Raw genomic sequence first — 24,791 nt, forward strand, 5'->3', positions numbered from 1 at the left:
CAGACACATGTGGCCTACGCATTCCCTACACAGTGTCGCAAGGGGATCACAACTGCCGCAATCGGAGTGGACATGTGGTGGCCAGATCGGCCCCGGTGTGGTTTAAACCGACCCTGCACGCATCATTAATTACATTACTATTAACGTAGTAACGCCCGTTGCACTAAGGGTTAACCGGTGCTGCCCACCCGGCAGTAGAAATGGCATAATTTCCATGCGCTGTCTGTGCACGGCAACTCTACTATACTACTGTATAGTGCATCAGGCCCAATGTGGCATTGGAGCTTGGGGCTAATTGATGCTGATAACAACCCTTTGTACACCTATGTAGACATCCTTTCCAGGCCAGCAACAATGCTCGTTTTCAATGTTAACAATGTTTGTGCTGTATTTGATAAAAATAGATAACATAATGGACAAAGAAAAAGTGTTATTCTTTAATGAGAACTCCAGGTGTTTTTTTTTTTGGGGGGGGGGGGGGGCAGATGGCACACAGAGGCATGTTTTCTGCCTCATGACATGCCTCTGTGTCCCTACACTGCTGCTCTCTGTCTCCCTCCACCGCTGCGCTATAGCCCCCACGGGTGTTCCTACAGGGTCTCCAGAGCTGCCATTAGGCTCTCTCCCTAACCGCGCCTCCTGCCGCTCCCCCGCCTCTCTGCACGCTAGTAAGAGAATGAATCTCTCTTTCCAGCGTCATGACCCAGAGGGTCACGAAAGTGAAAGTGGGCCAGTGCGGTCCACAGGAGTGGTGAGGACCGGCGGTTTTTGAGGCTACTTGATCCTCTTAGCCCCCCACCCGATCAAGTAACCTGCCTTTTTTTTTTCTTTATGAGCCCACCTCAGGCTCTCTTTAAAAAACCAGGACATTTCTACATACCCCTAAACTTTTGAGTGTGTGTTTGAATAGAGCGCGTTGGATAATTCACTTTAAATTGAACTTTAACTGATGAAAAAAATAAGAGTTTAATTTACCTGGGACTTCTACTGGCCCTCTGCAGCCGTCCTGTGCCCGCACCGGGACAAGCCGATGCTCCGGTCACCCACACCGAGCCAGTTTCGTTTCTGGCAACTGGCCAGTGTGTGGCCACTGTCCTGACCTGGTCACGGTCCCGTCGCTGGGAGTGTCCTGCGCATGACCATGACCAGGGCCACACAGGCACGGTGGCCACAGACTGGCCAGTCGCCAGAAACGAAACTGGCTCACTGCGGGGGACAAGAGGAACGGCTTGTCCTGGCGCAGGCACAGGATGTTTACCTATTGCCGACCGCGTCACACCGACGGGCGTGCACGCGGCGGCAGCCCCAGGACCACCTAATGCCAATTAACATAAAGTCCTTGGGGCCTCTATTGTAGGAGATCGGTGGAGTGGAGCCTTCAGCCTCCCAGCGGCAATCACCGCTACAAGACTGTTAGACGGTGAAATCACCATCTAATTAGCTTGTACAGCGATGCGATCCATGGCAGCGCTGTACTGGGGACAGCCGTGTGACACGGCTGTCCCCTCCAGAGGCTTCGGGGTGATCCGCTATCATAGACTGTAGCCTATGACAGCCGATCACAGTGATTGGTTGGCAGGGGGAGGAAGGGAGGAGAGATTACAGAATAAAAAAATAGGAAAAATAACACAAAAATAAGCAAACAAATATATATAAAAACCAAACATTGGGGGAGTGAAAAGACCCCACCAGCAGAGAGCTCTGTTGGTGGGGAGAAAAGGGGGGGAGGGGAGGAAATCACTTGTGTGCTGACATATGCGGCCCTGCAGCAAACCCTTAAAGCTGCTGTGGCCAATTTATTGAAAAATGGCCTGGTCTTTAGGGGGGTTTAACACTGTGGTCCAGAGGTTAAGGTTCACTTTAAGGTCACATGAACATGTTTGATTTCTGTAAATGCCTCATCTGATGAGAAACCTGTTTGAGTTTTGAAGTATTTGCATGTTCTGCTTACCTTGACACCAGACAGCGTATTTAGCAAATATCAAATCATTTTCATGAGGTCCTTATTACTGTCTATGTCCTCAGTGGTGAGATCAGTTCACTTCCTGTATGCATATCATTCAAGGATCAGAACAGAGTTTTCAGTATGGCTGGAACAGATAATAAAAGTTCTCATTGGGGGAACAGACAAATCTAAAAACCCAAGAATGGTTCTGACCCTATGAAAAATATTTACTTTTTTTTAGTAATACATTTTGCTATTTATTTATTTATTTATTTATTTTTCTAAAATTCCTCCCTCCCCCCAGCCAGACAATCCTGGCGATCAGCTGTCATAGGCATTTGCCTATGAGAGCCAATCGCTTTCTAGTATCCCAGCCGTGCCACACGGCTGTGTCCAGTACAGTGCTGCTGCAGTACAGCCCTACTAGACTGCGGTTTTGCCATCTTAAAGTCTCCCGAGCACGCGATCTCCTGCAGTAGCTGGCCCCAGGACTTGACGCCAATTGGAGTTAGGGGGTCCTGGGGCTGCGGCCGCTGTCATGCACATTGGCGTGACGTGGTCTTTAGGTAGTTAAACAGCCGTTCCCTTCTTCCATGTGTTGTGCCAATTTGGAGCCTCTATTTTCAATTTATAGCCTCCTTCTTCATAAAAAGCCACTCCTCTTCCATGCTCAGCCACCCCCTTGGTTAGCAGCAGGGCAAAGGCAGTGGGCCCAATGCAGGGGCCTTTGTGGCCAATCGGGGCTTACGATTGTGCCTACCAATTCTTGCCCCTTGTATGTTCTTAGTCGCTGAATTCCATTCTCATAACAGTAAAATATTGGTGTGAAGTAAGGAATCTTGTTTTTCACATGGGACATCTCACATGCACTATACTAGATTAAAGTTGATTTTAATAATGTTTTATCTGTGGTGCTGTGACATATGTCACAGCCACATCCTCACCCTCCGTTGCCGCCTGTTGCCCCCACACTGCTCAGTCGTAACATTCGACTAAGCAGAACATTGATTATGGGTGGGGAGGAAGTGGCAGTTCTTCTCCTCTCTATCCGTCCCTAGGAATGCCTTCTTACACTCCTCGCTTATGGTTCCTGATACTGGTGTAGTGGTTACTTTCACTACAGTTCATCCTTAAAAATGTGAATGTCAACCCGCACAAAACAGTCTGTGAGCTGTCTAAGCTCCCTTTCCCATCATCGCCCACATGAGATACTCGGAGGGAAAATGGTAAATTTGGGTGCCCACTAGTAGTAGTAGTAGTAGTAGTAGTTTAAGCTTGGCATTGGTAGTGGGAAGGTTTAGTGTTAGAATAAGCGAATATTTAGTTGTGGCGAAATATTGTATTTATTACCATTTTTTTCACTGTAACAGTAGAATATTGATAAATTTACTGATATTCTACTAGTGGCTTTTCTGGGTGCCCGCATTCCTAGGTGCCATTTTTTATGTACGCACTCGGGGGGACTTCAGAGGAAAGTCCAGCTAGTCTCTCCCCATGAATACTGAGTTAATCCATCTCATCATGTCTCTGTTGGTCTTAAAGAGACACTGAAGCGAGACTAAATCTCGCTTCAGCTCTCATATATAGCAGGGGCACGTGTGCCCCTGCTAAAACGCCGCTATCCCGCGGCTAAACGGGGGTCCCTTCACCCCCAACCCACCCCCCGCAAAAGTTGGTCGGAAAATGGTCGCTGGTAATATTCTTCCTGGAGGCAGGGCTAATGGCTGCAGCCCTGCCTCCAGTCGCGTCTATCAGACGCGCATCGCCGCCTCTCCCCCGCCCCTCTCAGTGAAGGAAGACAGAGGGGCGGGGGAGAGGCGGAGATACGCGCTGACAGACGCGCGTGGGGCAGGGCTGCGGCGGTTAGCCCTGCCCCAACCAGGAAGCGCTCCCCCGCATTACGGAGGGGGTTTGGGGGGACAGGGACCCCCGTTAAGCCGCGGGATAGCGGCGTTTTAGCAGGGGCACACGTGCCCCTGCTATATATGAGGTCTGAAGCGAGATCTATTCTCGCTTCAGACTCTCTTTAAAGATAAAAGCTGTTTGCCCAGCACTGCAGCTAGTGTTGGCTTACCAGGACCGGATTTCTGGGAAGGCCACAAAAGCCCAGGCTTTGGGAATCTGCAGCCCAAGAGGCTACTTGATCATGAAAAAATAAAGTTGTTACATGTGAAAGAGGAGACTGTAAATGGGGAGAAACACATGAAAAAGGGAAGCTAAGGTCAGGGATGTTCATTAGAGAGAGGAGCTGCAGTATATAGACGTTACACATAGAAAAGGGGGCGGCACATGGAAAGTCACAACACACCTGGCCTAGGGGTGGAAAAAGTATTAATCCGGCCTTGCTTACCTCCATAATGAACACAGTGGATCAGGGCTGGATTTGCCATAAAGTACTGTAGGCACGTGCCTACAGGCGCCTGATGATGGAAAAGTGGCTCACTCCCCTCCCTGATGTGTAAATGAGAGGTTACTCACCCTGCACATGGCATGCCACTTATAAGATATCTCTTCAGTGAGAGGCACCTCTAGCTACTTAATATTGAGGATACGTCTGGCTACCCAATACTAAGGGACACCTGTAGCTACCTATGACAGGCAAGGGAAGTAATGGAAATGTGACAGCTGGAACAGCCAGCACACTTGCGGTGTGGTTCGGCAGGGCTTTGTAGGTTAATGGAGGGTGAAGTCTAGAGTGCCAGGACATCTGTGCCTATAGGTTCTTGTGATGGAAAACTGGATCTGCAGTGGATTCAACAAGATTTATTAAAGCCTACAGTAAAAATCAAGCAGGCTACCTGTAATAGGAGGTTTTATAGTTTACTGCAGTAAATATCTTGGCATTTTTCTCTGGAGAGACGGGGCCAAGCATCGGAGTTCTGCTGATGCGGGGTCTTTGGGACGGCTTTGAGGGACGAGGCAGCGCAGGTAGCTGTAACCTTCATTTGCAGGTAGCCTGCTGGATTTTTACTTTAGGCTGGAGATCTGCTTTATGGTGCCCATACACGGTACAATAAAGACGTTCGGTTTTCCTGTTTATTCAACCAAAACTATCAAATAGAATCTTTTTTTTTTTTTTCCGATCAAGACAAATGAACGATTATCCCATTTTTTTCAATAAAAATTTGATCGGACATCAAATCTTTATATTCAATTTAATAGAATAATGAAACGAAATTATCTTATCGAAAAAAATGAAAAAATTGTACCATGTATGGGCACCATTAAGGAAGCACATTAAACCGACAATGCGTTTTATGGTATGCTGGGCCTGTAAATTCATGTTCAGGAAGCCTGAAGTCCTTCAAAAACGTTGCTTTGTATCCCGCTAGCCAAGAGAAAGCCAAAGCCACCAAATGTGTTATTTCCACGTGTGGAAAATGTGGAACACAAACTTCCTGTGTCTGTATCCATAATGCTCTGAGCTGTATCTCAGTGGGGAGACAGATTTATGCTTTCCCGTGGTTTGTTATTCTACAGAGCACTACACAAAGATGAGAAATTCTGTTCAAAATCAAGTTGTGTCCTTGAAATAGTTGAATTTCAAGTGTGTTCCTCTTCAGTTTTGCTGATCTCACTGCCAGATGCATACTATTATATATTATAAAAGGAAAGAAAAAACTAGCACCACAGATACATGTCAATTTTTAAATATGTATCATATATAATCCATTATAAATCAAGGTACTTGCTTTTTCCTTGAGAAACCAGAAAAAATGTTCAGTAAGAGAAAAAAACTAGGGTAGAAACCCAGGCTGCTACTTCGGTGGTAGTTTTGTGGCCCCCTCCTTCACCCATATAGCTTCACTGGTAGTCTAGTGCCCCCCTCCCTCACCCATATAGCTTCACTGGTAGTCTAGTGCCCCCCTCCCTCACCCATATAGCTTCACTGGTAGTCTAGTGCCCCCCTCCCTCACCCATATAGCTTCACTGGTAGTCTAGTGGCCCCCTCCCTCACCCATATAGCTTCACTGGTGGTCTAGTGCCCCCCTCCCTCACCCATATAGCTTCACTGGTAGTCTAGTGGCCCCCTCCCTCACCCATATAGCTTCACTGGTAGTCTAGTGGCCCCCTCCCTCACCCATATAGCTTCACTGGTAGTCTAGTGGCCCCCTCCCTCACCCATATAGCTTCACTGGTAGTCTAGTGGCCCCCTCCCTCACCCATATAGCTTCACTGGTAGTCTAGTGGCCCCCTCCCTCACCCATATACAGTAGCTTCACTGGTAGTCTAGTGGCCCCCTCCCTCACCCATATAGCTTCACTGGTAGTCTTGTGGCCCCCTCCCTCACCCATATAGCTTCACTGGTGGTCTAGTGGCCCAGCTTCCGTGGTGGTCTATTGGCCCTTTCCCTCACTCATTCACTTTTCTGTTGTTCTAGTATCCCCCTCTGCTCCCCACGTAGCTTCCTCATTGACCATCCCTGACAGGGAAGATTCTAGACTTTTTGTTGTCCGAAGCAAACATTGTGAAGATACCCCCTGCCCGCCACCCCCACTTACGAAATGCAGCAGTCACCTTGCAGCAAGTAAATCACACATGAAATGCAACAATTACCCCACATATGAAGTACAACAATTACCCAACTTATCTCTCTCTCTCTCTGCTTTGTTCGCTGCTGTGTATCACCAGCCTCTCTGACCTTGTGCTGCCCCCTACCTGCTTCCTCCTTGAATTGCATGATTCCGGTTGCTTTACGGTAGGGCTGTCCCTGATCCCTGATGATTATTATCATTATAAATTAGGTGTTTGTACTTTGTTTGCAGTATGGTGAAGGGATGAGAAATAGATACAACAGCCATAGACCCCTCAATGTGGTCCACAGTAGTCCAGACATGATGGACCGGCTGAAGATACCCCAGCAAGTTCTGTCAGGTATCAAAACTCCTGGTTGGGCAGTGCTGTAATTCTACACTGGGGGGGGGGGGGGGGGGGGCTCTGAGAAGCAGTCGGATTATCATTGATGCAGAGAGCCATTCCTTTAATCCACGTGTAATTTCTTACTAAGACCACACAGTAGCAGCCTTCTATGCAAATGTCATTAGAACTATTGAAGGGAAACCTTTTTTCCCCTCTCTGTACATCATGCCAATTACTGCACATTTGCATCTTCCTTTTAGCTCCTGGTACAATTTAATCATCATCTCGGTCAGGACAGGAATGTCAGGTGCAAAAAGATTAATGGTGTGAGAAGTCTCCTCCGCTGCAGCGCTAACACCGTCTGCCAAAGTCATTAGACACCCGCTGGATGGTGACCTTGGCCACACAAATTTCCTCCATCGTTCCGCCAGTCGCTGTTCTGCTTTGCAGCCTGACAACAGAAAGTTACATTTTTTTTCACCGACTACCAGATGACTTAAAGGCGCGTACAGAAATGTGAGGACTGTGGTACTTGTGCTCCTAAATGAGGAGTTTTCCTCAACTAGAGAATGCTACAGAAGCGGGGTCACGTTATATGTAAAATAGTCATATGATATAATACAGTCACCTAAAATGGGATAGAAAAATACCGCAATCATACTAAATATATAGCAGGCCCGGCGCTACCATAGTGGCAACCTGGGTGATTGTTCCAGGGCTTTCGAGTACTGCTGACTCCTCCCCCCAGGCAGGACCAGGAGGGAGTCTAGGGGCCTGGAAAATGCTATCCCAAAAAAAGTCAGGTGACCATTAGCGGTGGGTAAAAACTGCTATCTTGCCTAGGGCCCCATTTCATCTTCGTCCTTTTCCGCCCCAGGTTCCTCCCCCCACACTTTATTACAAACCCTGGGGGGCATTACAATATAGCCTCTCACCCGTCTCAGCCTGCGCACACTCCATCATTTGTCCGTGGCTCCGTGCACTCCTTTGTTTCATGCGCACAGGGGTGCCTCTCCTCTGTGACTCGGCGCATGCTTGTGTAATAATATGTGCCAGGTCATAGAGGAGAGTCGCCCATGCAAGGGTAAATGACGGAGTGGACAGAGCCACAGACATAAGAAGGAGCGCATGCCTTCTGGAACAGGTGAGAAACTGGACTGCAGGGGCCCCAGGGATCAAAATGAAGTTGGAAGGACCCCTGGTGGGGGGGGGGGGGATCCTGGTGGGGTGTCAGGCAAACCGTCGGGGGTCCCTGGTGGGGTGTGAAATCGTAGCAGTGCCTAATCCTACTTTGGGGGTTGGGGGGGGTAATCTGTCAGGGTGGACTGACAGGTTAATTTTGCCTAGGGGCCCGATTGTACCTAGAACCATCACTGATATAGAGTCATTTCCAACTAACTCCAAACCAATCCACTCCTGGAATCTATGGGAGGATCCAGAGCAGCAGTATGGTGGGGTGAAGGTTGCAATCTACCATTGTGTGGCTGCAGTCTATGGGGCAATCGAACAATGCTAACCCATATTAAGAGGGGCTACCCTGTTCAGTGCAGTAAATACCCATATAAATGCTGCACCGGTGTGCTCCAATCCTAAGGAGCAGAGGATTATGGGAAACACAATCACTGACGTTCCATCTTCTTTTTTTTTTTTTTCCTCATTCCAATCAATGTGAAGAGTTCAGCTAAATCATAATGAATAATGTGCCTAAAGATGTATGGCGCAGCGTAAATGGCTGTACACCCCTCTGCGGTCACCGAGTCGGTTCTTTGTGAGGTCCACGTGAAGATAATTTTTGCTCCCGTTGTGTCATTCCGTGACAAAGCTCGTTGGCGAGGATCGACCGCCGTTGTGATTTATTTTCTAAGCCGAGGATCATCATCCCTGATTTATTGTCTTTGCTTTGTCACAACGGGTAGTTTTCCTCCTGTCAACGTGTCACAATGGATTGCTTGGCTCACGCCGCTCCTTACAAATTGCGCTGCCTTTTCCCGCTCGCCTTGTCTGCTGCACAATGGCCCCTTCTGCTTCGGGCAGCTAATCCCCCTCGCTGTGTAATGTCTTATCTTGGGTATTTATTGACGGGCTTTTTAGAATCGAATTTCTGAGCTTAACGATGCAAAGCTCTTTAACGTGCTGGAATTACGGAGTCAAACTTCCGACAAAATGGGGGGAAAAAGTACAAAACCCAAGACAAGCACCCTTCTTTCATGCGGTTACCGTACTTCATTACTTTCCAAATGGTGATTTGGTGGGCTTACAGCTGCAACCTCTGCAGTGTCTCCTGCATCACAACGGTTTACTACATTGGTGTTGAATGGCAACATTTTTCTTGTCGCCGTTCTTATTTCCAGACTTGAACTAAACGTCCAAAATGAGTGTATACTGTAGCAAAGAGAAAAAAGAAAGTTCAAAAGTTTTGTAGCAGAAAAGCAGAATCTCCTACATCAAGAAGCCTAAATGTACCCGTATTGTTTCTGACACAGGAGACCAGGGTTCGAATCTCAGCTCTTCCTGTTCAGTAAGCCAGCACCTATTCAGTAGGAGACCTTAGGCAAGTCTCCCTAACACTGCTACTGCCCATAGAGCGTATCTTAGTGGCTGCAGCTCTGGCGCTTTTAGTCCACCAGGAGAAAAGCGTGATATAAATGTTCTGTGTCTTCTCACAACAGTTGCCTAAAGAGTCACTAATACCTTGTACACACCATGCAATTTCCCGTTAGATCAACTGGTCGAATTAGATAGTTTTCAGCAGGTCCAAACAGGTTTCTAATCAGAAATGTGAGCTGTCCCAGGTTGGAATTCTGGCCTGGATACAAGCTTCATAGAGTTTATATGTTATCCCTGTATGGAAGAACCTCACAGCAGCCATTTTGTTCCTGAGGATGTCCTGGCCTTATCAGGACCCATTTTGTTGCTGAGATGCCATTTTGTCTCTTTGTAGGCTAACTAGTGCAAAACATGTTTTTAGGTTAATCTACATTAGAGCTTAAATATAGCTTGAGTCATAACCACATGATATCTAGAACAATGGCATGAAATCATATAATTGTTCTCGTTACACACTTGCTAGACCATCGTGACCCATTGCTTGTAGAGTTGGACAACAGAGCATTTCCTGAATGGCAGTTGTTAAGTCTTAATGCCAAAATAGTGAGCAAGAGAGTAGGGAGGCCGGCTGGTATGTTACTATTTAGGAATTTAACTGCCATTCAGGAAATGCTTTTGCAAACTGAGAATCCCCCATGAGCAGAATAACTAGTCCAAAACCTGTCAGATCTGTCTGATTTTAAAATTTAGCTGCTTACTTTTTAGCTATAGTGTTTTTTTCAAAGAGAACCCATAACCAATAGCTGATGCCCCCTTTCCCATGAGAAATATTTTCCTTTTCTCAAACAGATCTTCAGGGGGCTCTGTATGGCTGATGTTGTGGTCAAATACTGTGTTCAAAACTGGCCGTTATTTTATCTCCAGCTGAGGAGTGGAGATGAGGTTGAGGGCTGTTTGTGATGTAACAGGAAAGCACAATTAGGAAATAAAATGGGAGTTTTAAATGTTCTGCTTGTTTTTATAGCGATTTCAAGGGGAAAAAATGTTGTAATTACAGATATTTGGTGCTTGGCACCGGCACAGTCTTGACTGCGCAATCTCGCCACTTCTATGTAATATGCGGGACTACCTAAAGAATATTCACTCAGTTTACCTTTCTACTGGTAAGATTGTGCAATCAAGATTGGATCAATAAGGGGCACATAAGTAATGCTGCCCCTCTGGATGTCCTAGTTTACACAGGTAGCTACAGTATATGTCACACAGACCTATTGTTAAAGCCAACCTGAGGTATTTGGATAAAAGAATTCATACTTACCTGAGGCTTCCTTCAGCACCTTGACCACCATTGCCTCCTTCGTTGTCTCCCTTGTCATCTTGCCAGGTGCCTCGGTAATCTGTGTTCAGTCGCGTCAGTCGAGGTCTTCTGCAGCCGTCGCTGAGAGCACTTTGCACCTGCGCAGTACTTCCTACACAGTCACAGATTGCTCTCAGCAAGGTGGATGCACCGGGTGTGCATGGCAGGCCTGCATATGCACTGATGCACTGAAGAGCCTGACTGATGAGACTGAAGATGAATGACTGGGGCCGATAGAAGGCGAACAGAGGCACCTGGGATGACGGCAACGGAGGTGACAGTGGTCATGGGGCTGGAGGAAGCCCTAGGTAAGTATGAATTATTTTACTAGAACCCCCCCCCTGTCCCCCGTCTCAGTTTCTCTTTAAGCCTTGTGCACATGCTAGATTAAACTCAAGCATGTGTACAGTCATCCCGATCCTCCTTGATGCACCGGCTAAGGGCATTGTTCTCCCCAATCATCTGGCCCGCTCTGCGACATTGTTCCTGCACTGCTCTGTCTGCCCTCCTCCCCCTGTATAGTAACACTAGCCTCTGTGCCTCGCACTGTCGCCTGAGGGATCGAGTCCCAATCCCTGCTGGGAGACAGTCCTTGTACATGTGTACAAAGCTTTAGACTGGGGGAGCCAGGACTGCGGAAACTAGGTAATGGTGATCTGGCCCTAACACTAGTGAGATGAGTGGTGAGAAGGTGGTGTAGGTCATGCACCCCACTAAACTAAAGAAAAGGAGCAGGGAACCCATCCGTGTAATTAAGGCACAGGGAAAAGCTGCAAAACGGCTTGCCCTGCTCCTGAAAAAGTCCTGGCAGTGCTAATTACTGTTCCCCCTCCAGGCTGGCGTGGACTCTGGGGTATAATGTAAATTGGTTGCCAGTTAAATGAGTTAAAGTACTGGAAATTCCAACACGTTACCATTTCCAGCACCAGGCTGCGTCGTGTTATTAAGAAAACCTGCTTTTGCGCATACTAGGGAGTTGGTGTTACAGCGCCTGAGATGGAGCTGACCCCGCCCCTTGCCACTCTAGTGCAAGGAGGTAGTGACTCTCCGGATCAGGGTCCGTATCTGACAGCTTCCAGTCCTCTGTGCTCTGTTTTATCCAAAATAAATCAAGAAAATAAAACCTCCTTCATTTATTTTCAATCTTTTTCTGCTTCTAACTTCTAACCAGTCCAAAGAATGAAAGTTGGAAAGAAAAATATATTCAGTAACTAAGTTGGTCACCTTTGTCCTTGTGAGAGCGGTTCTGGGTCACAGCATGGAGTGTAATGGAGCTGAACAATGACTGGCAGCAGCACTTGGCAGGTCACCCTTCACCTGCTGTAACTCCGCCTGTGCTGCCGAACGCTCTGCTCACAGCCAATCTCTGATGACCCAGAAAAACAAGAGTTCAAACGCCAACACAGCGCAGACTCGATAGAAATGGAGGCCCTGTGAAAGGATATTTACACGATATGAGGAAACCGTAACTATTGTCAAACAAACCAGCACAGTACCGCTCGGCATGCAGCCGGGGGTTCAAAGTTCAGGCAGTTCTACCATTTAGCATTAATGTTCTACCTAGCGCTTTACTAGCAGGAAGCGGCTGTTGTGCCCCTGCTGTGCTGTGTTTCAAATGGGCATATACTGTGCTAAGCAAACTTAAAGGATACCCGAAGTGACGTGTGACATGTTGAGATAGACATGGGTATGTACAGTGCCTAGCACACAAATAACTATGTTGTGTTCCTTTTTTTCTTTCTCTGCCTGAAAGAGTTAAATATCAGGTATGTAAGTGGCTGACTCATTCCAGGAAGTGACTACAGTGTGACCCTCACTGATAATACATTCCAACTATAAAACACTTTCCTAGAAGACAATGGCTTCTGAGAGCAGGAAAGAGATAAAAAGGGTCAATAGTTTATAGATTTTAGCTCTGGCATACTTCAATGAATGTGTCATTGAGCAAAAACAATAAAACAGTTAAAAAACTTAAAACGTAGATTTAAACATAAAATAAAACTGTGGAATATCTTAATAAGTCATTGTTAGGAAAAGGAAGATAGATATCGATAGATATAGAATCGTTTATTTCATTAGTTTATTTTCGCTTTGGGTGTCCTTTAAAGGGTACCTAAAGTGAGATAAATGTGGGGCAGATTAACTTGCCTGGGGTTCATCCAATCCTCTGTAATCCTCCGAATGACCAAATTTCCCTGTGTTGCAAATCACAGCTTTTACAATGGGCGCCTATATTGACACCCTTTTTTTCCGTAAGGGCCTCTGTGCCCTTTTCCCCCGTTTTGCACTAGGCTGCAGTGGCCATATCGCTGTAACCTGACATATTATGAAGGAGGTCCAGTTTGTTTGTTTTTTTATACACACTAGGGGAGAAACAACAACACTTATTGTGAGTAAATACAGCCATCTTAACCACTTTACCCCCGCGCGTACGTATTTCTCCGCCCCTTTTTCCATCCTTTAAAAACCAGGGACGGAGAAACACGTACTTTCCGCGTTCCCGACGCTGTCCGCGCTCCCGCTCGTAAACACGCCGCCCGCCGCTAGTAAAACCGCCGCCGCCCGCTCGCCCAGAGATCAATGAACGGGAAAATCCATTCCCGTTCGTTGATCTAAGCCCCACAATGACCCGCTGCTCTCCTATGGGCAGCGCGATCATTGTGAGAAGAAACTCACGTGTCCAGCCTCCTTATTCTTCCTCCAAGCTTCCGGAAGGAGGCTTGGAGGTCGCAATAAAGCAAAAAGTTACTGTGGCCATCTTGTGGCCAAATAGTAAATTACACCCTACACATTTTTCACATACAAATAAATGACTTTTACACAAAAAATTAACTCATTACCTCCCACACTCCCCATTTTTTTTTTTTTGTAATTAAAAAAAAATTAAAAAATTTACAATTAAAAAAAATACATAATTAGTTACCTTAGGGACTGAACTTTTTAAATATTTAAGTCAAGAGGGTATAACACTGTTACTTTATAAACTATGGGCTTGTAATTAGGGATGGACGCAAAACTGAAAAAAATGCACCTTTATTTCCAAATGAAATATTGGCGCCAAACATTGTGATAGGGACATAATTTAAACGGTTTTATAACCGGGACAAAAGGGCACATAAATTTCATGGGTTTTAATTACAGTAGCATGCATTATTTAAAAACTATAATGGCCGAAAACTGAAAAATAATTTTTTTTTCCCCCACATTTTTCCTATTTTCCCATTAAAACACATTTAGAAAAAAATAATTCTTGGCATAATGTCCCACCTAAAGAAAGCCTAATTGGTGGCGGAAAAAACAAGATATAGTTCATTTCATTGCGATAAGTAATGATAAAGTTATAGACGAATGAATGGAAGGAGCGCTGAAAGGTGAAAATTGCTCTGGTGGTCAGGGGGTAAAACCCCTCAGTGGTGAAGTGGTTAAAATGAAATTAATTAGTCACATCCTAGTTTGCTGTTAGCCAGAACCTGCCTTTAATCAGGCCAGATATCTAAGACTGCTTCCCTGCTCTGTCTTGTATTGAATTTTCTATCATCTTGCGCTTTAGATAAAAGCTGTAATGACATTATGTGCTGCCCTGAGCAATATTTCTACGTATGGATCTGCAATCTGCATACGGTGACTGGATTGCTTGCAGGTGACTTGTGGTGAGCCATGCATGGGTTAAGTGCTAGCTCAGCCTCCTGCACGGCCCCAGGGACCGTCAGCAGTCTCTTATTCCATCATTTGGCCCCTGCAGTGTACAAGCAGGGGCTGCCAGCGTGCAGGAGATGAGGTTGGCGCTTTGCACAGGCCCCTGGCAGACTCCACTGTGTGATGATGAATTGTAGCTTGGCCACCCCTGACCCCCCCCCCCCCCCCAAAAGCCAAGCAGTCCTAGCGCTGAGATCGCACCACATTAAACCAGAATAGGCAGCGTGTGTAATCCGGCATCCTGCTTTCAGGAGTAAAATAATCACTGTAATCTGATTATTAGCGTTGTCTTTGGAGTGGCAGCTGTGACATGATTGGCGGTTCGCTATCTTTTTTGCAGCCGCCTGTTCTCAGAATTGGCCTTTGCCAGGACCCAAATCTGGGTCATTCATAAATACCAATTTTCGTTCTCATGTATCAATGCATTTTTATTTAAACCTCATAAAATGACTTTAATTTGCGCACCTGAACTCAGAGCTTCCTCTCTGCTTTAAAAGATAAGCAACACCATCATAACCTTTAAAGCAAAACATTTCTTTGTTACAGCTGATATAAATCCTGTAATAAATCTGCAGTGTGTCTAATTCCTGCTTTCATGGAAGCAGACATATTAACATCCTGTATTTACAAATAAACTCTGCCATGGCAGCAAGCTGACACAACTGAAAGACCAAATTACAACTTGTGAGTAGTCACAGATGAGGGGGAATTAGACAGGCTAAACTCTCTAAATACATACAGGGTGCATCTCTCTGTTTTCCTTCTGTCCTGTGCAAGAGTTCAGGTCCACTTTAATACAGCTTCAGAAAAAGAAAGCCATCCCATAAAACCAACACTGATTGTGGAAACCCTAGCGTTGTAATAGTAAAGCTTGGAACATGCATCCAATTTTGATTGACCAATGACTGATCAATTTTGCAACCTCCTTGTAGTGTGAGGACTGACAGATTTTGAACTCTCTGAACAGATTGTGTAGGTATTTGTGGAAAGACAAAAAGGGGTACTTGAGAGCTCACTTTAGTGTAGTAAGTAATGACCTGTATTGGCAAAGAATATCCTATAGCAGTGATGGCTAACCTTGGCACTCCAGCGGTGACAAAACTACAAATCCCATCATGCCTCTGCCTCCCCGAGTTATGCTTAGAGCTGTCGGAGTATTGCAATGCAATGAAAAGAGGATTGGAACTAGTACCACTGAATAATTCAAAATAATTTAAACACGCTAGGTGTGCAGGGGAACGCTTAAACTAACATAGAATTTAAAAAGAAGAAAAAAGTAGCCCAGAATGCACCACACTAGACAATATGTCAAGAATATATAGGGCTTGATTCACTATGCAGGGCTAACCTACTTAGCATGTCTAAAGTCTTTAGGCGCGCTAACCAGGGTGCTAAGTAGGTTAGCACCGGTTTTCTCAATCAGATCAAGTCCCATAGGCTTTAATGGGCACTTCGCGCGGAGCGCCCTGCGCTCTGTGCAGTGCGCGCGTAAAGTTTTACGCGCATAAAGTTTTGCGCGCGTAAAGTTTTGCGTTCGAAAAAGCTCGTTTAGACGTGCTAAAGGGGTTTTCACAGGCGTGTTAACAGTTAGCACCGCTTTGTGAATCAAGCCCATGGTAATCTTTATTCAAACGTATTGTCTTGTGTGGTGCATTCAGGGCTACTTTTTTCTTCTTTTTTAATTCAGAGTATTGCAATGCCTCATGGGACTTGTAGTTCCACCACAGCTGGAGTGCCAAGGAAAGCCATCACTGTCCTATAGAGAAATAATACTAACAAGTGTGGGTTACCACTGAGGCAGCCACTGTAAATGCAGCCAGGTGGGGAGATTAGACATGACCCCACTCAGGTTAAGAAGTGGCTCTCTGTAGGTATGGAAGTAAAGGGTAACACACCCTCCACCAGGGGAGAACGGAAGAATGCAGATATTTAAAAAACGGGCACCATGAAGAATACAAAGATCTAAAACCAGGTTAAAATTGGAGTTAGTGGTGGGCTTACCTCCCAATGGATGACCTGAATTGTCAAATTCAGATGAACAAAACTTTATTTGATCAAACTCCACTGTGCTGCAGCGCGTTTTGCATGTAACGCTCGCTTCATCAGGCAGTAAAAGGAGTCACTGGAGGGAGGTAAGTCCACCACTACCTTCCATTTTAAACTGATTTTAGTGTATTTTTCTTCTTCTTGGTGCCTCTGTTTTTTCAAAAGATTGTGTAGGTAAGCTCTCTCACTACATGGAAGTAGTAAAATTCCCCAGTCAAAATTGGATGCGTGTCCCAGTTCTTTATAAAGGTGTGAAGCAATTAAAAAACCCAATCATGCTCCTCTTCAGCATTTAGGTATGGGGGGAAATGGTTACGGCTAGGCATCAGAAGGGAGAGTTCAGTGTGAGAATAGTGTTAAATTAAGTTCTATGTAAAATATCAGTATTATTTACCAATATTTTACTGAGATAATTTGCACTTTAAAAACGTAGACTATCTGCTAATTTCCAAGTGCCCCTTTTTCAGACAGGCCCACTTCCCTGGCTACTTTCTGTCAAACAGGCTGCCTGTCACCCACAAAGGGCTTGTGATGTAGAACCAAGAAGCAGCATGCCCTATATAATCTGATGTTACAGAGAGACCCTGTAGTGGATGCAAGTATGAGTCCACTCTGCTTAGCCTCTCTAAGGGTGGCCACTAATGATCCAATCTTTTTCATCCAATCTTACCATTTCTATGTAATATAAGGTAACTGCCTGAAGTATCCATTCAGTATATTCACTCAATTTACCCTTATACTACATAGATTTGGTAAGATTGGATGAAAAAGATTGGATCATTAGTGGCCACCATTACTCCCTCCTTTCGCTTCTGATGAGTCATGCTGTCTGCTCTAGTGTGTGCACAGACAGGACATCATAGAGAGCACACAGTGCAGCTGTCTTGTCTCTGCACCCAAGAGCAGGCAGCATGACTCATGAGAGGGTAGGGAGTCGGGAGGAAGAGGAAAACTTGTACGGGTTATATAGCAATCACAGTAGTTGTGATATCTACTGTACTTGGATCATTGTAGGGCCTCTTTACCTACTTTAGTTAAACTGCGTCAGGTCACATGACAAACATTTTTAGACTGGATTTTTAGTTAAAGCCAGATTTCAGACAAAAAATATAACCTCTGGGCACTCTGCTTACTAAGCTATAGTGTGGCGTAGTTGGATCTACGCCTGGAGATAGAACAATAGCGATCCATAGTAACCCTTATCAGTCTGAGCCTCTCTTATTGCTGATATCACAGGGTGAAAATGTCTGCAGATCGGTTGCTAAGAGCTACCGGAATTTGCTTTCGTCAGTATTTCCTTGCCATCAGCATTATCTTGCAGTGACTCTATAAAACTGCATATAATTTGAAAAACTAATTTTAAGCACATCAGTTTTGTTCGCAAGCCTTCTCTTCATGTTTCTGCTTCATTGATAATTTCATAATTTTAGTCACTCCAGAACAATCCTAAGCTGACTGTGAATTTTATTTCAGCTATTATCCACACTCCTGCCTTCCCGTGCTCTTCATATTCTTCTAAGGCTGTCTTGATGGAGGGAACAAAAAGTGTTTGATGCCCTTCAAGTGCTCAAGGCAGTGTACGTGTGTGCGTGTGCATGCGAGGGAAATAATGAGAGGGAGATTTATTGTACACTATAAAAGACTGAAATGCATCTTCAGCCTCATTCCAGGCAACATGTACCATTAACTCTCTCAACCTGTGAAGGAGATAAAAGTCTACAGATAGAGATGATAATTAAGATGTTTAGTGCGGAGCGGAGGTAAGCTTCATGCATAGTAAACACGTTCCCAATGTTAGAGGTTCAGCACTGCAGCTGAGGAAAGCTCCTCCAGCACTGCAGCAGTAGAGAGCTTTTCCAGCACTGCAGCAATAGAGAGCTAGTGCAGGAATAGAGAGCTCCTCCAGGACTGCAGCAATACAGAGCTACTGCAGCAATAGAGAGCTCCTCCAGCACTTCAGCAATAGAGAGCTACTGCAGCAATAGAGAGCTCCTCCAACACTTCAGCAATAGAGAGCTACTGCAGCAATAGAGAACTCCTCCAGCACTTCAGCAATAGAGAGCTATTGCAGTGGTAGAGAGCTCCTCCAACACTGCAGCGGTAGAGAGCTCTTCCAGCACTGCAGCAATAGAGAGCTCCTCCACCACTGCAGCAATAGAGAGCTACTGCAGCAATAGAGAGCTTTGCCAGCACTGCAGCAACAGAGAGCTACTGCAGCAATAAAGAGCTTTGCCAGCACTGCAGCAATAGAGAGCTACTGCAATGGTAGAGAGCTCCTCCAGCACTGCAGCAATAGAGAGCTACTGCAGCAATTGAGAGCTTTGCCAGCACTACAGCTGCCAGCACTGCAGCAGTAGAGAGCTTCTCCAGCACTGCAGCAATAGAGAGCTAGTGCAGCAATAGAGAGCTCCTCCAGCACTGCAGCAATAGAGCTACTGCAGCAATAGAGAGCTCATCCAGCACTGCAGCAATAGAGAGCTACTGCAGCAATAGAGAGCTTATCCAGCACTGCAGCAATAGAGAGCTAGTGCAGCAATAGAGAGCTCCTCCAGCACTGCAGCAACAGAGAGCTCCTCCAGCACTGCAGCAATAGAGAGCTACTGCAGCAATAGAGAGCTCCTCCAGCACTGCAGCAATAGAGCTACTGCAGCAATAGAGAGCTTTGCCAGCACTGCAGCAATAGAGCGCTCCTCCAGCACTGCAGCAATAGAGAGCTACTGCAGCAATAGAGAGCTCCTCCAGCACTGCAGCAATAGAGAGCTACTGCAGCAATAGAGAGCTCCTCCAGCACTGCAGCAATAGAGAGCTACTGTAGCAATAGAGTGCTCCCCCAGCACTGCAGCAATAGAGAGCTCCTCCAGCACTGCAGCAATAGAGAGCAACTGCAGCAATACAGAGCTTCGCCAGCACTTAGAGAGCTACTGCAATGATAGAGAGCTCCTCCAACACTGCAGCGGTAGAGAGCTCTTCCAGCACTGCAGCAATACAGAGCTCCTCCACCACTGCAGAAGTAGAGATCTTCCCCAGCACTGCAACAATAGCTATTCCAGCAATGTGGCAGAGAGTGCCTTCATCACTGCAGCAATAGCTCCTCAAGAACTGCAGCAGTAGATGGCTCCTCCAGCACTGCAGCAGTAGAGAGCTTCTCCAGCACTGCAGCAATAGAGAGCTAGAGCAGCAATAGAGAGCTCCTCCAGCACTGCAGCAATAGAGCTACTGTAGCAATAGAGAGCTCCTCCAGCACTGCAGCAATAGAGAGCTACTGCAGCAATAGAGAGCTCCTCCAGCACTGCAGCAATAGAGAGCTACTGCAGCAATAGAGTGCTCCCCCAGCACTGCAGCAATAGAGAGCTCCTCCAGCACTGCAGCAATAGAGAGCTACTGCAGCAATAGCAATAGAGAGCTCCTCCAGCACTGCAGCAATAGAGAGCTCCTCCAGCACTGCAGCAATAGAGAGCAACTGCAGCAATACAGAGCTTCGCCAGCACTTAGAGAGCTACTGCAATGATAGAGAGCTCCTCCAACACTGCAGCGGTAGAGAGCTCTTCCAGCACTGCAGCAATACAGAGCTCCTCCACCACTGCAGAAGTAGAGATCTTCCCCAGCACTGCAACAATAGCTATTCCAGCAATGTGGCAGAGAGTGCCTCCATCACTGCAGCAATAGCTCCTCAAGAACTGCAGCAGTAGATGGCTCCTCCAGCACTGCAGCAGTAGAGAGCTTCTCCAGCACTGCAGCAATAGAGAGCTAGAGCAGCAATAGAGAGCTCCTCCAGCACTGCAGCAATAGAGCTACTGTAGCAATAGAGAGCTCCTCCAGCACTGCAGCAATAGAGAGCTACTGCAGCAATACAGAGCTTTGCCAGCACTGCAGCAATAGAGAGCTACTGCAATGGTAGAGTGGTCCGCCAACAGTGCAGCGGTAGAGAGCTCCTCCAGCACTGCAACAATAGAGAGCTCCTCCACCATTGCAGAAGTAGAGAGCTCCTCCACCACTGCAGAAGTAGAGAGCTCCTCCACCACTGCAGAAGTAGAGATCTTCCCCAGCACTGCAACAATAGCTATTGCAGCAATGTGGCAGAGAGTGCCGACAGCACTACAGCAATAGCTCCTCAAGATCTGCAACAGTAGATAGCTCCTCCAGCACTGCAGCAGTAAACAGCTCCAGCACTGCAGACGTAGAGAGTACCTCCAGCACTGGGTCCTACGAGAGAGAAGCGATTTACAAATGTTTTGTTGTTGTTGTAGAGAGTACCTCCAGCACTGCAGCAATAGAGAGTACCTCCAGCACTGCAGCATTAGAGAGCACCTCCAGCTTTGCAGCAATAGCTCCTCTGGCATTGCAGCAATAGAGAACTCTTTCAGCACTGCAGCAGTAGAGACCTCCTTCAGCATTGCAGCAATAGAGAACTTCTCCAGCACTGGCAGTTATCCTCCCCAATCACACCCCCTTGTAACACCGACGTTTGGAGAGCTGCAAAAAAAAAAACCCACCACTGCACAACTCGCCTACTCATGTATCCCTTCGCTGCCTTTTCCGCCCTGTCACCTCTCCTGCTCCGCCGCTGTGTCCTCTTCTATCAGCCGGTATCTCCACTGCTATGGCGATGACTCGGAAGTACTTTGGGATTACTTCTGGCTCACTGCCATAGCGGTGAAGATGACGACAGATACGGGGGACACGGCGACGGATGGGAAAGCTAACAGGGTAGAAAAGGCAGCAAATGGATCCAGGAATAGGTGAGTTGTGCTTTTTTTTTTTTTTTCCCAGCTCTCCAAACATTGGTACAGGAGTACTTTAAAGGGAATGTCCACGCTCGCAAAAAAAAAAAAAAAATCTACTTACCTGGGGCTTCCTCCAGCCCCTTGCAGCTGTTATGTCCCACACCGCAGCTCTGTTCTGAGCCGCCGGGGCAGAGGCCGACTTCCCCAGTTCGTCCTCTTCTGCGCCTTCGCGAGCGAGGCTGTCAATCAAGTCCACGTTTTAACCGGATTGTACAGCGCAGGTGCAGAATTACTGGACCTGCACAGTACACTCCAGACAACGTGGACTTGATTGACAGCGGCACTTGTACAGGTGCAGTAGAGCAGTGTTCCCCAACCCTGTCCTCAAGGCCCACCAACAGTGCATGTTTTGTGGAAATCCACAAAGGTGGTTAATCAGCGCTGCTGAGACACTAATTACCTCACCTGTGCATGTTTTGGTTTTCTGCAAAACATGTACTGTTGGTGGGCCTTGAAGATAGGGTCGGGGAACTGTGCAGTAGAGGACGACCTGGCGAGGTCGGCCTCTGCACCGGAATGGACCGGGAGCCAGCAGAGCGGAGCTGAGGCGTGGGACATAAAGGCTGCCAGGGGCTGGAGGAAACCCCGTGTAAGTAGATCCTTTTTTTTTTCTTTTAGCAAGCCTGGACATTCCCTTTAAAGGGGAACTGAAGAGAGAGGTATATGGAGGCTGTCATGTTTATTTCCTTTTAATCAATACCAGTTGCCTGGCAGCCCTGCTGGTCTATTTATCTGCAGTAGTATCTGATTAAAACCAGAAACAAGCATGCAGCTAGTCTTGCCAGATCAGACTTATAAGTCTGAACCACTGAAACACCTGATCTGCTGCATGCTTGTTCAGGGGCTATGGCTAATAGTATTAGAGGCAGAGGATCAGCAGGGCTGCCAGGCAACTGGTATTGTCTAAAAGGAAATAAACATGACAGCCTCCATATACACCTCACTTCAGTTCCCCTTTAAGCATGCATACATGAAAAGGCTCATTCAAAAGGAATAAAAACTGGTAACGAAAATCTGGTGTGAATCAGACATGTTGAGAGGGATCAGTTGTCTTGGTTGGACACTAGAGGGAGTTATTCTATCACCTCATCTACAGTGTTGCCCATTGACAAGTCTATGACTAGCCCCATCCATGGTGGGCCCCTGGCAGTCCCCCCTTCCTGCCCTTTATAATACAAGCCTGCCTATGCGCTCTATATCACAGTCATCCAGAAGGACAGGCCAGAAAAACACCTCACTGACTCTTCCATCTCTACCATTCTTCATTTTATCTAGACCCGTCCAGCAGCTGCCGTTAGTCTCTCCTCTTCAGCTAGAAGGCATTGACAAATCACCTTCACAACTTATTAAAACACTGAAGAGAAAGTCACAAGATTTACTCTTTCCATTTACTGTTTGTTTCTTTTCACCCATTTCTTCAGCCACCAAATAAATACTTCTCATAGGAAGACCAGAAACAATAAAATGGGCCTGCCTTCTGTTACTTCCAATTACCGCATGCTTTATGATGGGGATATTTCAGTCATTTGAGGCGCTCTGGAGTCCTGGGACAGGAAAATACCCACCACCCCCAGAAAGCTGTAAAACTGATGCTGCGGTCATACATTTTATCGATCAATGTATTAAGGATGCATTGTGATTTACTGTATTGTCTGAAAGGGTAAATACTATTGCTTAGCTCACAGCTAAAGTTTTTCAACAAACTAATACTCCAAATAGATTTCCTTCTACACAGCGTGGAGAACACAACGATGGACCTGATCCAGTTCACTGTTTCGCCTACGTTTTCTTCTGGGAGATCAATTTTAATCTCTGTTTCAATTAACTTTTTAGCACTCTGCAATTGAAAAAGTACCAAAAAGTAGGTGAAAAAATACTATCCAAATTATTCTGAGTATTTCCTTGCTTGCTGGTGGCTTAGAAGGCATTTTTCTTACGATGTAAAAATAACGACTGCCTCTGCCAAGAATCCAGCATGTGTACGGCAGCTCTCGTACACAGGTGATTTCGCCACCTACTACTCACCGCAGAGTGCCGGATATGTTCGCCACTATGGCTGTACTGTTAAATGTGACCATAGCTCCATGACCCAAAAAACATTAAAACGGTAGCTTTTACATCAGCTCAGAATTATTAGCATTGACCAAATATATACTGTAGGCCTTTTAAATGTCCCACAAATTCAAGCAGGTTTGTCATTTTGGATTTCTCACTATTGAAATGCAGACCAAAATAAAAAATACTACTTTTCTAATGAGGAGAGGGCTAAAATGTATGCCAAATGTTTGTGGATTCCCTATGGGAGTTTTTAATGGCCAATTGTAGCACTTCTATGTAGTATGAGGGCTAACAGGTTCTGAATGCTATAAACAGATTGGGGTTGATTCACTATCACTATAGCTCCCCTTACTGCACGCTTAACGTGCCTTATCAGAGTCAGTGTGCCTTATCAGAGTTAGTGTGTCTTATCAGAGTTAGCGTGCCTTATCAGAGTAGCATAGCCAGCGCTATGAACGTATGCCTGCTAATTGGCAATGACGAGAGCTCCACTTATCCTGCCCTGAGCCCCTGTGGGTCCAATCACTTTAAAGGACATTATCCCGCACTTTAATTGGCCCAATAGGCTGCTTGTCACTTGACAGGAAACTTGACAGGCAGCCTATAGGGCCAATCAAAGGAATACTGTCCTTTAACCACTTGCCACCCACAGTGCTACCCCCCCCCCTAAAGACCAGGCCATTCAATGCTGTACTGGGCTGTGCAGGCTTTTCAGCCTCCTGCACAGCCCAGCTTGGGAGCCCAGCGATCGGACTCACCTCCTTTTTTTGTCCCTAAGGGGACATGCCACCGGAGGGGTCCGATCGCTGCAGGCTGTGTTTTGTTTTTTTAACAGCAGACTCAGCGAAGCTCTCTCCCTCCCCGTCCCCAGGGCTGGATTACCGACCAGGCAACAAAAGCAGTCGCTTGGGGCCCCCATTCAGAGTCAAAGGGGCCCCATCAGCACATAAACCAGCCCTCACCATCCTGTCAGCGGTGGCTGGATGGTATAATGGTTAAAGGGACTCTGAGCAGTGCAGTAACTATGGAAAGATGCATATCATTTTAAAGCTCTCTTTCTCCTCTTTCCAATGGTATATACACCGCCACCCTACGCCTTTTAGTTTTTGCTATTTTTGCGATCGAAGAGAGCTTCAAAATGATATGCATCTTTCCATAGTTACATTGTATTGCACAGGACGACTTTTCTCCAAAGTCGGCAGCTCGATTCAGCACAATGCAATGAAATATAAGGATCCCAGGGGGATATAATTACAAACATCATGCTGGTAGGTGTGAGGATGTAATTAATTAGTTGTGGGTATGCTTAAAGGCATACGCACAGGCACTGCCTGTTCAGTAAGCCAGCACCTATTCAGTAGGAGACCATAGGCAAGTCTCTCTAACACTGCTACTGCCTATAGGGCGCTTCCTAGTGGCTGCAGCTCTGGCGCTTTGAGTCCGCCAGGAGAAAAGCGCAATATAAATGTTATTTGTCTTGTCTTGTCAAATGATGCCA

General features: G+C 46.3%; 1 protein-coding gene across 3 annotated transcripts in view; it reads left to right on the forward strand.

Moving 5' to 3' along the window:
- Positions 1 to 24,791, forward strand: part of GRIP2 (glutamate receptor interacting protein 2) — a 627,309-nt gene that overhangs the window by 130,307 nt on the left and 472,211 nt on the right. The window lies entirely within an intron of this gene.

Source organism: Hyperolius riggenbachi, chromosome 9, assembly GCF_040937935.1.
Source record: "Hyperolius riggenbachi isolate aHypRig1 chromosome 9, aHypRig1.pri, whole genome shotgun sequence".
Taxonomy (NCBI): Eukaryota; Metazoa; Chordata; class Amphibia; order Anura; family Hyperoliidae; genus Hyperolius; species Hyperolius riggenbachi.